This window comes from Pinus tabuliformis, chromosome 2_1 (assembly GCF_031772625.1).
Source record: "Pinus tabuliformis cultivar Carrire ecotype Pingquan chromosome 2_1, CPIR1, whole genome shotgun sequence".
Taxonomy (NCBI): Eukaryota; Viridiplantae; Streptophyta; class Pinopsida; order Pinales; family Pinaceae; genus Pinus; species Pinus tabuliformis.
In genome coordinates, this window is record NC_142299.1 from 888,298,572 (window position 1) to 888,311,694 (window position 13,123).

Sequence of the window (13,123 nt, forward strand, 5' to 3'; positions counted from 1 at the left end):
CCAAGAAAGGGGGGGTGTACTGCATGGGTAGTTGACCAGTAGTGGTCAACATCTGGCTCTACTTGGGGACACGTTGCTGCTTGCAGGAATGTGAGAACCCAGAATCTGCATCCATACAACACAAAAATAAGTAGCGTCCATCCAAAAATCATCATATACATTAAGCACATGAAAGGTAAAAGCTCTTCATTTATTAACTATCTAAAGCAGAAAGAAAAATGCGGAAAAAACAAGGAGTAGGGTTAGAAATACAATACAAAAGGATGCCCCATGGCATCAGATGTGTTCAATATAGTGCATACTGAGCATTTGCCTGCTTTCAGGCAAATCTGTTGGCTGCTTGTCGGATGTGCCATGTCCAATTTTGCATATGGTAGGACTCTTTCCTATCCGAAAATCAAGCTACTCGCGGCCGTCTGATATATCAAATCTTCTTCTCATTTTCTTTCTCTTACGTTTTTTCTTTCTGGCAGGTTGAATTACTGATGACCTGGAACTTTCTGTTTCAAAACTATCAGATGAAGTATGCGTGATATGTCTTTCTTTATCCTGCATCCGATCTTTATCATTCTTAAATCTATCCGGATCACCTTCAATTAACCATCTTTCAATTGAACTAATGACCTCCTCATAATAAGATGGAGCTTGTTGTAGCAAATGAGAAGGCTCCTGATCTATTGATGTCACCTGGTTTCTTTCATCTTCCAATTGCTGAAACCTTTGAACCTGTATTCTAATGGAATCCATCTGACTAGAGTGTTCAACCTTTATAGCATTGATTTGTCTGGCATGATGTTCTTCCATGTCTTTTGTTACTTTATCGTTCTTTTCCCTCATGTTCATCAAGCAATGCTGCATGGAATCTATTTCTTCTCTATGATTTGCTTGCATGTTAGCCAACTGATTATTATGATTGAATGTCATGATAGTCATTTCTTCGTCCATAGTTAACAACTTGTTTTGCATAGAATCGATTTCCCTATCATGATCTGCTTTCATGGTCATCATATTTTCTTCTAAGCCTGACATCTTGCTTTGCATGCTTCTAATTTCTGTTTCATATTTAGTTTTTATGGCCTCAATTTCTTTAGCATGCTGATTTTGCGTGACCTCCATCTCCCTATTACGTTTCTCCAGATGGGTGCATAAAGTTCTTACATCATTGATATGACTAGTTTGATTGCTTTCCATATTTTTCACCAGCATCATTAAATCTTGTATTATTTGCTTTTGCTCCTCCTTTTCATTGTTATGAACTTGATCTGCAATATTTCCGGTGGATGACACATTCTGATCTTGAAATCTTTCTTTCTGTTGCACAATTTTAGGGGCAGAAGGCGAGCTGTCCGGATAACCATATCTATCTTCAAAAGCATTGATAATGTCTTTTAAAGAAGTAAAAGAATCCTTAGGAAAATTGTTAAACCAATTCAAAGCATCATCTTCTAAAGAAAGGACAAATAGACGCATTTTGATATCTTCATGATTAAACTGAGGGGGTCTGCAATATATGATCATGATGCGAATAAACAAGTCTAGATGCCTTTTAGCAGCGATTGGATCACCATCTGAAAAAATAGGTAATTCAGGAATGGCCTCCTTCGGAAAATCATGGAGATGGTGAGAAAAACGACATGGTTTACATGAATAATCCATGATGAACAATAAGGGATAAGATGAATGATAGAACTAGATCTCTGCTCAAGAAAATCAAAAGATGAAAGAAGTGGAGTCGCCACTTGGACAATGAATCTGATTCTAAGATCCCAAAAGGTACCAGCAAGCAGATATGAGGAAGGCTTCTTGTCTAGGAAAAATAAGAAAATGGAGTCGCCACCCAAACAAGAAACAAACCAAAGAGATACTGCTGATATGACGAAAAATAAGGCAATAAAAGACCCAAATGATAACCCAAAAGTTGAATATGCCAGCCCGAATGAGAGATGAGAAATATGAGAAAATGAATGTCGATGAAACTCCAGGAACAGAAAAACGGCACCAGAAATGTTGGCGTTGCTGGGCCAGATGAAAAGATAAGAAATGAGAAAAATGATTGTCGTTTGAAACACCGAGAAAAAGTGTCCCCGGCAACGGCGCCAAAAAATGTTGTCGCGCAGATTGACACGACAACGCTCAGACCGGGGGCTGTCACTCTGATCCCCGATCCCTCCGTTCAAGCCTGTCTCCCGCGGCTAAGGGGGGTAGTCCCTGTGAGATGATGAGACCAACTGTCGACCAGTTGGTTGGGAGACACGAGACACGATCAAGATAAGCACTAAAATGATTTGATTAATTGAGCAGACTAGTGCCTTAAAAAGATTGTTATTAAAATGATTAATTGTTAAATGATATAAAACAAAAAACATAAACCGTGAACAGCAATCATTTGTCATCAGCTAAATCACATGACCAAAATGATATCCGGCAACTAAAAATTTTGAAGAGATAAATGCCTTAAGCCACCACGAGAATCATGAATTATTAACCAGACATCGTATTCGTATCTCGACCTGAAAATTTAGATCTCAGCATGAAAGATATAACATGAAAATTCCTGAAAATAACTGGATCTGACAAAGAAAAAATTTCCGCAAAAATTTTTATGCTTTTTTTTTTTTTTTTTTTTTTTTTTTTTTAAATAAAATCTAAAAAAATGAAATCTAAAAGTTAATCTAAAGCTAAACTATAACCCTAAAAATCCCTTTGAAAATATTTTTTATTTTTATTTCTTTTTCATAAATAAAAAATCTAATCTAATTAAGATCTAATTAAAAACTAAAATACGTAACTAAATAAAAACATAAATAAAAAAATAAAAAAACTAAATCTAAAAATCTAACGCAACCTGATATATACATATACTTTTTATTTTTTTTATATTTAAAAATGAAAATCTAAATTTTATGAAATTCTAATTAAAACAAAAACAAAATAAAAATGAAGTCTAACTAAAAACCTACGCTAGCCTATCGCATGACTAAAGGTTAGAAACTACGCAAACCTAAACGTAAACCCAAAAAACAAATATGCAGGTATATACATAAAATAAAATCGATTTTCCTGTTGTGAAAACCTTACGCCAGCGGATTTTGAACACAGTCGATGTCAAATATGAAACGAGTTTATACTTACCTGAGGATCGATGAAGCGATTTTTACCTGTGGTTTCCAGTTCCGGACGGCGAATGAGCCAGCGTTGAAGCTGCTTTCGGATTGACGATAGCCAGAGGGAGCATGATTTCTCACCTGCGCGACTGCTACTCACCATGCCATCGATCTTCACCAATAATGGCACATTGACGGGCTTTGTTGGTTAAAATGTGTTTTGACAATTTTCAAGCTCAGAAATACACGTATGCTCAGCTGACGATTTGCCCAGGCGATGAATCGAATCACCGAAAGTTAACCGAAAATACGCCCAAAAAATTTACTGCGTATAGCACACTATACCACTGCGCGTAAAGCAGGATCGACTGGCGTCTGATGCTGAGGAATCCAGCGTTAAATGATCTCTCAAGTAAACTGATTTGATGCTGCCAGTGACGGCAAGGAGCAGCGAAAATGTATTTCACGCCCAGAAAATACTTGGCCCATAAAACGAAATGCTCCTGCTCACATTGTCGGCTTTCCTGAGATTGATCTGATTCTCCACGCATGCAGCCCTTTTTGGAAACTGATTTGCAGCTACGCTCTCACTGACATTGATGGAATGCTGGGTACTGATTAAATGTTTTGCTGCTGGGCCTGGATTGGCGTTTATCATTACAGGTGCAGTGAGTGAGAAAAAATGACGGCAGTCTTGCAAAAACAAAACCTTATACCTGCAAACACAAAAGAAAACAAAACCCTAATGAATAATTTGTGAAAAGCAGAAATTTAAAACCCTAGATCAAAAAAAATTTGAAACCCTAGAACAGCTGGCTAATGTACAAACTTGGCCCCTTAACAGCCAGATTCAGCAATAAGCACGAAAATATTTTAAAGAACAGAAATTTTAGGTTTTCACTGTGAAGAACTTCAGAAAATCTCTCATGCAACTTAGAAAAATAAAACGAATGATAGACCCAGGATCAAATCCAACTGGGCTCAACAAAAAATGCTTGCGGGAGTTGGCTGGTTCAGCCGAGAACTTCCCCGAACGCCCACAAAATTCCTTCAGAAAATGTTTTCTGCACAACTCAGAACAACCATCAGTAAAGAGGGCAAGAGTGTTGCTAGATCTCAGAAAGCAATGGAGATACCTGCCATTACTTCAGAAACCCTAACAACACTCAAACCCCAGCAAGTGAACAAGATACATGTGCTCACAATACTCTACAAAAAGCTATTATTAATGGCTGAAAATAACATATGCAGAAAATTGAACAATCTCACAGCATTTCAAGAGAGTAACACCAGCAAGATATGGACCCCAAAGTCTTCTTTTATTAACCAGAAACAGATTTACAAGAGAGCTTCTTCAGTATCAGACTCACAGATCCAATTCCCATTGAAATGACCCCTAGCACCCTATATAAAGGAAATGATCCCAATGGCTAGTTCGAGTGATCCATGTCGAAATGATCTCGACCGCTGATGAGGATCAAGACATCTCTTGATCTCATCCGTCGATTTATTAAAAACAATATTTTTGCATTCATTCACTTAAAATATTATTATTTTATTATTTAGGGTTTTTGCCTTATTTTATAATTTTTTATTTATTTCATTTTTTTAATTTTTTAATTTTTATTTATTTTATTATTTTATTATTTTTATTTATTTTCTCAAATGGATCATTGAACTAAGCCTTCGGAAACATCACCTAGGACCTAGGACTTAGGACTCATGAGGGGATTTAAAACATTTTTCAACCCTCAAGACACATTACATCATGACTTTTACAATTTACATCTTAAGGGGACAAACCCACTTAACATAGACCCTCATAAACCACCCAGTTTCTGCGACACACTTATAATCTAGCAGATCAACACATTAGTATTCTCCTAAAATTCAAATGACAAAATCCATCTCAGCTTTGGGGTCAGGTTTGAAGGAAAACTCTGCCGATCATGGATCGGTGAGACGAAAAACCTTCCGGGACGTAGATTACCATCAGAAAGTTAGGTCCACCTAGGCAATTTACATACATGACTCATGTCTGCTAAGATTATGTACAATTCATACATGCAGACTGGGTTTACAATCAAAATGATGAAACTGTTGATGACTGCAGGATGGCTCGAACGCATCGATCAGGTGCTGCCCCTTTCTGCCAAGAAAAGGGGGGTGTACTGCATGGGTAGTTGACCAGTAGTGGTCAACAGACTCAAAGGTTCAAAACAAAGCAGTGCAAGATGGATAGAAATTGGGCAAGTGAGGAATCTATATCCTCACTTGATTGATGCTTAAAAACCAACTTTTGGTGGTCCAAAATCTTTTTCAGTGGGAACGCCATGATCCAAATTAGATCCTAGAACACACTCTAAGTTTTCATGAATTCTTCAAAATTCTGCCAAAGGCTATAGGTCTTATAAAGATCAAGCTATCTGAGATATCCTCATTGTTGGACACCTAATCCTCAATGGGTTAGTGTGGAAACCAAATAGACAAAAGGAGTCCAAGAGACCTTGGGATGTGAACCCCAACAGTCAAACTATGTACTATAAATGTATATCTCTTGTTAATAAAAAATGAATTCTCATGTTTTATCCTTCAGATTCTTTTGCTGCCCATGTGTGTTTAACATGGTATCAGAGCAGGCGTATTCCTGCCCTGCATAATTAATTTGAGCCATTTATTTTATGGTCTTTCTGTGCAGGTTATTTCTACCATGAATTTCATGAATATTTTCTCATGAATATTTCCTCAGCTAAATTTTAGCTGCAACCTGTTAATACCGCTGCTACGCTACCTCCTGAGAATTGTCTGTTGATATTCGAATGCCTCTCCTCCCAGGCTACGCTGCTCACCTCTGCCATATGACTACATTTGTCAGAACTGTGTTTAATGTTGCGCTGCACACCTCTACCATATGACTGCATTTGTCAGAATAGAGCATTTGTCAGAACTATGTTTAATACGTTTTTATGTTGGTTTCATATTCTTCTCTAACTGCAATGCATCCCCAGAGTAACGCAAACGCAGCTCATCACTAGGTACCAAACGTAATTCATTATCCTCCTTTGGGAAGACAAAGTCTGTTATGCGCTTCTTATTGAGACCAATATCCCAACGGACAGTGATGTTGTCTTTGCTCTGTACTGCAAAAGCCTATTTGGTGAAATTTTTATGACTGTGTGCTGTCTGGCCTAAAATGTGTGCGTTGAAATGTTCGCTGGCTGAGTTGAAATGACTGCGTTGAATAGTTTTAAAGGGTCAGCACCAAAATCTGTCGGGGATCTGAGAAACTGCTATTCCATATAACTTGCCCGCTCCACACATTTCCATCTGGGCAGCTCCAGCCCACTATACTTCGGAGCAAAACAATATCAATGTTTTGCGCCATTGCAGTCTTGATGTCCCTGTGACCTTTATAGTTCAAATGATGCGATTTGTAATCGCTCAATCCTATTTCATCTAACTGGCTTATGTTTACATGATCTAAAAAAGACTCCAATGCCCAATTTTCTCCGTTCGATTGCGAAATACATCTGAAAACGACACTCGAGATGAAGTGCCCTTGAACGTTGTCACTGTCAACTTCAGTTCCACTTTGTTGTGTTACTGCTACCCTGGCAGCTTCTAATATCTCCCATTCCACATTGCTATTTAGCTTATCTCTTATATATCTACACACCTTTTCAAATATTTCTATGGCAAGATCACTCGCCATGTGAATATTTCTTTCGCTTCCATTGGGTGATCCTTCCATTTCCAGGGGTTTTTAGTTTCAAAAGATCGTTCAAAAGGAAAAACAAAGATTTCCTAGAGCAACATGTGGGTATTCAATTGAATAATGGTGCGCTGGAAAATTTAGTCATATTGCCTGTTTCCCCGACGATCGTTCATCTCCGCTGTTAGATAAAGAAGACGAGACCGCCTGCGTATGCAAGAAGGATTGGCTCGAAGGACAAAGCTCGGCGGCCTTGAAGTGAACATCCTGTGGTGTATTATTATCAAACTTGCGGGAGCTTTCGCCCTCTGCTAGTATGTAGCAGTGCTCGACATGATCCCTCCCAAGTGATCTTCCGTTACTCGAAGACTCAGCTGATGATAGCAACGGATTCCTTCTGATGCGGATGCGGCATATTTGACGACTAAAATCTCGGACAACAGCTCTGTAAATGTAAAATGAAGATGAATGCATATCATATGGTTCAAGTTGTGCGTTAAACAACTTTTACATGTGCGCTTCTTGTTGAAGGCCGTGTGGTTCCCTTTGCACGTTGAATACTCCGGCTTGACATGCCCGGTGGGACCCGAACCCACAATCACCATATGGAATAGCATATTCATTTGTCTCTTCTTGATTTCCAATTCGTAAAGATGCTAGTATCTTATGGCACCGGAGTTGATGAATCCATCCCCACATGAAGACAAATGCACCAGTCCATTGCCACCATCCCGTTTCAAAAGAGAATTTCCATGCTCTAAAAATTTCAACTCTATGTCAGCTATACGAGCTCTTTGTCTTAATACAAAAGAACTATAATTGAACACATACACGTTCTCATACAGGCATCTCAGAACTTGTGCCTCCATCAACAACAGCATGAACACGGTCTTCCATGCTCGCTGACTGTGCTTTACCAGAGTGGAAAAGGGTTTTGCAAACGATAAAAGTAGCAAGATCAGAGAATATTGATATATGAGCATTCAAGACCTCTCTCTGACATTGGCGCCCATCTATATCAAGCACGCATATCTTTGGGACAATCAAAAGGAGACTAGAGACTTATATCATGCGAGTATTTGCTATGGTGCAGATGCAGTCCTCGCAGTTTTAGCATCTACAAGGACTAAATTCCGTTAGTCTGGTGAAGTATAAACAGACTCAAATTATCTTCAAATGGAAAGCTGAGGATATTTAGTGGTCAAGATCCTCATTGTCCTCACGCTGGAGCGTATACAGGTTCCTTATTTTCCCTATATACACAGACCTTGTATCAGTGTATTCAAATCTGCCATATATCTCCTCATTTTTTCTCACAGTGATCTTTATAATCTTTGAATTATATATGAATAATGCATTGTTGGTTTGAAAAAATGTCATTATTCTGAATTTTTCTTGGCACTCTTGAACTGGAGAAAATGGGGAAAGCTTATGAAGTATTAGAGTTTTTGAAAATTTTGATACAGTCTACTACTAATGACACAGTAAAAATCAACAAATCCTCTCTGGCTGACATTAGAATTTGTCTGCAAAATGCACAAGAGAAGATAGAATTTTTGCAGCTCGAATCTCAGCTACAGCAAGAAGAACTAAAATAGAGGAGTCATTCTGAACATGTTTCTGTTCAGAACATTGAGACTGCAACCCATCAGAAGCAAGTCAATAATGTTACAGTTTGTTCAGATCCAGTGCCCAATAAAGCAGCAGTTATACATGCAGATGCAAAAACTCAGTCTGCACTTCCCAAGCCCATCATCAGATATTGGGAACGGCTTGTCCACAACAAGCACAGAACTGGTCTTGGATATGAGAAGGACTTGTCCTTTCATATTCCAGACTACTCAAAGCCCATTCAGTTTCAGAGTGTTGGATTCATTCATGACAGTTCACCTCCAGCTGTTCCAGATTCTGCCCCTCTTCCACAACAACAACAACAACAACAGATTGTGAAATGCCAACACTGTGACCGAGTTGGCCATTTGAAAGATCACTGTTTTGATCTTCATCCATGTAAGCACTGTCATAAAACCACCCATTCTTCACACAGATGCTTCAGAAACAAATGTCCTACAAGAACAAAGATTCATCTTGGATGGATCGCTTCTTGGCAATGGGCATCAACAGCCAAGAAGATATTCCAATCACATGTCAGAACTTGTTCTAGAGTATTGAACAGTCTTGCAGTTGAGTTTTATCCATCATCTCACCTTTTATCTGACAGGGGGGGAAATGATGGTCATCTACAAGCTTCAAAGCCACATCAAGCAAGCCTGAGCCACAACCTGCCACACCAGATTCAGAGTTGTAGGCAGAGACAAAGATTCCCTTGAGCATGCCTTCAATTGGTAATCTGGGACACTTCCTCTAGCAGAAGACTTCAGCTTCTTGCTAGTTTCGGAAGAATTCCAGGAACAAAATTGAGAACACTTCCTCTAGCAGAAGACTCCAGCTTCTTGCCAGTTTTGGAAGAGTTCCATGAATTGCATTAAGCATTCCAGAGTTGTTGGTCATCCTTAAACCATCATAGGTTGAGACTTCCCTTTTCAGGTTGAAGTTCTCCCTTTTATGCGGGGTGAGACCTCCCTTTCATGGTTGAAGGTTTCCCTCTTCAAAACAATAGGAGCACTTCCTCTAGCAGAAGACTTCAGCTTCTTGCCAGTTTTGGAAGAGTTCCGGGAATTGCACTAAGCATTCCAGTGTTGGTGGTCATCCTTAAACCACCGCCCTTTATACCAACATTTCAGAGAGCACATTCAGCCTAGTGTTGCCATGCATTTTTGCACATTTTGTATTACAGCTCTCTTCTTGGACTCATATATAACCCTCCGGATTAAGGGGGGGAATGTTGGACACCTAATCCTCAATGGGTTAGTGTGGAAACCGAATAGACAAAAGGAGTCCAAGAGACCTTGGGATGTGAACCCCAACGGTCAAACTATGTACTATAAATGTATATCTCTTGTTAATAAAAAATGAATTCTCATGTTTTATCCTTCAGATTCTTTTGTTGCCCATGTGTGTTTAACGCTCATAACAGTTGCAATTGGTGATCAACGCGGAGCAATGAGGACCATCGGTCAAGCGCACAGACCGTCTGCCCATGGTAACGCACGCTGTCGCGAATTAGCAAAACCAGAGGCCATTTCAAGAAACGGGGGTAGTTTCTGATATGCGATTAGCGACATATCACAGGGGAAACCCCTCAAAGAAGGAAAGGCTGCAAGGACCCGGACCCGAAAAATCATAAAGTGCAACAGATATCGTTTCAATTCCATCAGAAGCGGGTTCCCACAAAAACCGGTAGAATATCGGAGGGGCTTTGAGCGGTAAGCGGTTTCAACCGAGTCCTGCCTGATGCCACACAATGGTTGCCACGCGTCCAGCGGAAGAGAGAGAAAACCGCTCACATCGAACGGGTAAACGTCATGCGACTTAGCCACCCAATATGAACGATGACCGTAGGATCTGGGGCCCCTAGATCAACGGCGGAGATGAATTTCGATAGATGACCGGATTTGACGAGGTTAATAAGCAGAGTTGATAATAATTGAAGTCCGATATGGACGATGCGTTGGCAGAAGGTCGTGTTTCACGCGCATTCTTGGAGCTAACGGTAAAAACAGTCGTTTCGAGTATGTCCAAGAGAACTGGCACTCATCCATTACGAAATAGGTGGCCACCTCCTTGTGAGGCATTATGTAGTGACTGATGATGCAGGGCAGAGGGATTCGAACGCATAGAGGCAAGGGAACCAGAAATCCGGGAAGCGGAAACGAATAGTCAAGAAGCAGATTGGCTTTAAAGCCACGAACTAACAGAGAAAGAAGCAAGCAAGTTAAGAGGCAGTAAGTTAGAGCAGAAAGCCAAGAGCAGAGAGAAGAAGCCGAGCTGACTTGCAGAAGCAAAGGCAGCATCGAGCCAGAATTAAGACAGAGCCAGAGAGAGTTAGAGAGTCTGTGTACTCCAGCGAAGGCTTGAGAGGTTCAAGCGAACTCCTCTGTATATGCCTGTCGTGTATTGAGTCTCAGATTGGACTCATACCATTGTGACCAATAGAGGTTGAGATTCAGTAGGGAGAGTCTGTGTACTCCAGAGACTTGGGGAATCCAAGTACGGTCTTACTGATTTATATCTGTTGTGTGAGACTCAAATTGAGCTCACTGTTGTAAAAACTCTGCTTTGAAAACATAATAGAGAGGCCACCACTGAAGGTTGGACCAGAAGACGTAGCCCAGGAGTATTGGGTGAACTCCTTATTAAACTTGTTGTGTTTATATGTGTTGCCTATTGTGTTTTCTCTAACTGCTTCAATTTCTGTGTATTTCGCAATCTTATCGATTTGTTGCATAAAATAACATACACACATCCATGCACATGAGTCTGTAATACCTTATCAATTGTCTTAGATCAATTTCAAATCATTACTTTTCCTCATGATCAGTGAACCTTTCAATGAAGATTCCATCAGGGAATCTTGGGGATCTAAAGTATCCCCATCAACAGATGCTTCCTTTTGACACATGTATGATGAACCTTGTACTAGATGACCTTGCCACTTATGTTCCTAATGAGATTCCCAAGAGCTATATCCTTGACTTCCAAATCCTCTTTTGTGCTTCTTTATGATTATGTCCCGATCTCTTGCTTTCAATGCTTCTATGATGCCTTAATGAATTCCATTTAGTGAATCATGATAACCATATCTTGCAACAGAAGAATTAGGAATTTGAGAAGTGTTGAAAAGTGTAACTAGGTTCGGTCTTCATAATGACATGTAATTGTGACTTTTGTAAATGATGAAAAGAAGAGAATAAATTTATTTTTTGTAATGCCTTGATCCATGGGTTTCATGAGCAAGAGCTTTTATATATAAATGTCTCCCATTGAGAGCATTATGATTTGGCATTTAAGTCAAAGAATTAATGTCATGCATGAAGAGCTCTTCTTGAGCATGTGTCAAATGTATATATGTCAATAGGATTGTCAATAACCCTTAAAATGACAAGCACATGTCCTACTCTTCCCATGTCAACTTGAGTATGGAGTAACAAACTCATGTCGGCTCATAGTTTGAAGACACACCTATTCATAAGTTCATGTCAGCTTAATATGACGGACAAACCACTATAAATAGGCACCTCGGCCTATTCCACAAAGACAGATTTTCGATCACATATCTCTGAGTTTTTCGGATGGGTAAAATAGAGATGAATTCAGATCTCTAGTACAGAGACAGTTTTGATGGAAGGGACAGCGAGGAAGTGATAAAAGGGATAGCAAAGAAGAGATGAAGGGACAACGAAGTTCTATCTAGGTCTAATCACAGAAATGACAGTTTGGATTTCAAAGGAAAAATGTCTTGATACTTCAACAGAGAAACAATATTTGGTCAAGGGTATATATATTATAGACCGATGCTATGAAGAGACCACAATTCAGTTATGTAAAGGAACTACCGTTCAGTAGTAGACCGTAGTGTTTCAGTATTGCTACAACAATCACATTTTGGTGTCATGCTTCGGTAACATCTCTAGTGCATCTACAGTTTGTTGAGGAGAAGATCTCAGTCGAAGAGGAAGAGAAGTCAAGAAGAAGAAAGGAGCATAAAGGACTTGTGTCTTAGTCTTGGAGTGGCTAATAGGTTAAGGGTCTTGGTCTTGGTATTCATCAATTGGAATCTCTATAATAATAATTTGCACGGGTTTCCTCTCAAAGAGTGAGAGGTTTTGGCCCTGGCTGATAACTTACATTCTGTGTCTCTTGTCTATTTATGTTCATGCCTTGGTTACTGTTTGATGAAGAAGAACACTAATAATCTAAGGAAGTAGAAGATCCTAATCTAACAAAGTTAAAAACATTCACAAGAAATTACTAATTGAAGATAAATCACCTAATGCTAATGCCCTAGATTTCTCAACATGGTATCGGAGCTAAGGTGTCAAAGTCAAGAAAAGGGCATGCAATCAAAGAGACATTCAAGGATCAAGTTTCAAGAATGACGTCAAAAAAAGTTGAAGGATATCAAAGCAAAAGTTCAAAGATCTATATTGAAGAATCAAACCCTAGATCAAAGAAGAAGGTCTACTTCAGAAGAAGTCCAACGATCATCAATCAAAACAATCAAGGCCAAAGCCTTATTTCTGCTTAAGGCAAATAGATCTACAAATCAAAGTAGCTAGAAGTCTCCACCAACAAAAGTGTTGGATCTTATAGTCATCATCAAAAAAGCATAAATACCCTCATCAATTTATCTACAAAGCAAGGTAGCACGAAGTATTTTAAAGACAAAGATCACATCATCTTGGAG

General features: G+C 39.3%; 1 protein-coding gene across 4 annotated transcripts in view; it reads left to right on the top strand.

Moving 5' to 3' along the window:
* Positions 1-13,123, top strand: part of LOC149203496 (Thioredoxin superfamily protein) — a 459,228-nt gene that overhangs the window by 405,458 nt on the left and 40,647 nt on the right. The gene's annotated exons all lie outside the window — the stretch shown is intronic.